We start from the raw sequence: 1902 nt of genomic DNA, 5'->3' as shown, positions 1-1902 counted from the left end.
TTGCAAGTTGATGTAAGGTAAAGAGGACGTGCAGCAGCATAAATAAATGCATCATGAAGACATGTGAAATGTGTTTTTATTTTTTTCATGTCAGAACACCAGCACTGAACTAAGTTCTCTTTTAATGTTCTTGACAGCCTTTTAGTAATTTGATTATTTTCTCTTACCATCAGTACAATCTGTATTCTTGAAAGCATTTTGGTGTTTAGAGTTTCTGCTAAGGCTGTTCTTGAGCAAGCCCAATGTTTGTGAATGGCCACATGGAAGTCAGAAGCTCTCCTGTGCCTCAGCAGGGACCATGGCTTTGGCTCTGGAAAGGGCCATGCCAAGTGAGAGTTGATTTTTGACCCTTCCAGTTATACTGCCATTAAATGGCATTTAGAGTGGAAAGGGAATTTGAGCACAGACTTGTCAGTTTTCAAACCACAGGCTTCAGAGAGCAGAAAATAATTGTCAGCCTACACCATGCATTGGGAAATATTATAAAGAGTGAGAGATTCTGCCCTCGGACTGATTTTTGTGTGTGTTAAACCTCAGTGCCTGACTTTGTAAGCTGAAAAATGTAGACTGTTTACCATTTTGATTCATTTTCCTCCCTCAGTCCATAGGCTGTAAGCACCCGATTCTATGTTAACAGAGCAAACTCAGAAAGGAGTGTCAACTCTGATAAAGCTGCTTTCCTCTGCCTTAGTGTGAGACATCAGCCAAAACCAGGGTTATTTGCTTCATCGTTTGGTATCTTCAGAGAAGTGGTGGCAAATTTAAAATGTCTGTCCGAAGGAAAGGAAACCTGATAAGATTCAAGCCAGAAAGTAACGTGTTTCTGCTTCCACTCCCCTCTCTGAGGTGTACCGAGGAGGATTAGGTCACACTGACAAGCTGACTGAAGAGCTGAGCAGTAAACTCAGGGTTTGAGTTTGTACACCTTGCTGCGGCTGCTTTCCTCTTCCTGTAGCTCCCTTGTTTCTCCATCAGTTATTCCAGCTCTCAGACTGTTGATTCATGTGGTGTATGTGCCATGTTTGGAGCTGAATTTTCTCATGTGTACTGGGCACAGTAGTAGGAACAAGCAGTAACCCCTGAATCCCTGGGTTTTCCCTTACATGACTTTAGTCTTAGCACGCAAGGTCAGTACCACTAGTAAGCTCGAGAAGAACCAGAGGCACTCTCCCATTGCCCCAGGCCAGAGCCCTTGTCCCTGACGTGCAGCTGCTGTCTCAGGCAGAGAGGCCATTTCTGAATGGGTCACCAATGGCAGTGTATTTTGCTGCTCCCCTCCTACAGCCAAAGAAATGCCCTGTGATGGAAGACAGAGCCAGCTGACACTGATCCTGTTCACTTCCTGTTCTCAGAAGGGTTTCCCCCCACTCCTTCCCATGTCTTCTCTTCACCAGTCTGGTTCACAGGACCTTGCTGTCTGACCCAGTCACCTCCAGATCAGCACATCTGCTCTGGTTCCTTCAACCCACGTAGCACTGCAGTGAACAGTTAAGGGTTGGATAGTTAAGGACTTTATTTCTGCACACCCCTTGCTCTGCTGTCCCTGTTTTCTGCCTCCCCCAGCCCACTGCAGCAGGAGGTTTGGTTTGGGAGGGAGAGAAGGCGATGGTGGCTGGAAGGAAAGCTGAGGTACTAAGGCTCACTTAGTGGCTCTGAACCAGGCCAGGCCACACTGGGCTGCGTGAGAGGATATCTGTGGTTTTTTTCCTTGCTGTTTCTGCCCTTGCTTTGTCCTGCAGGTCTGGACACTGTGTTGCAATTTTTTCATTATAAAAAGGAGTTAACAGTGCTTCCACCTCTGCAAAAGTATGTTTAGGCCACCAGAGAAAAGGGCAGTGCACAAGGTAAGTATTTATTCCAACAGCAGGACACCTATCTTGAGGGTACTTGAAAAAAAGAGGC

Source organism: Sturnus vulgaris, chromosome 1 (genome assembly GCF_052056855.1).
Source record: "Sturnus vulgaris isolate bStuVul1 chromosome 1, bStuVul1.hap1, whole genome shotgun sequence".
Classification (NCBI taxonomy): Eukaryota; Metazoa; Chordata; class Aves; order Passeriformes; family Sturnidae; genus Sturnus; species Sturnus vulgaris.
Note: the sequence above shows the minus strand (reverse complement) of the source record.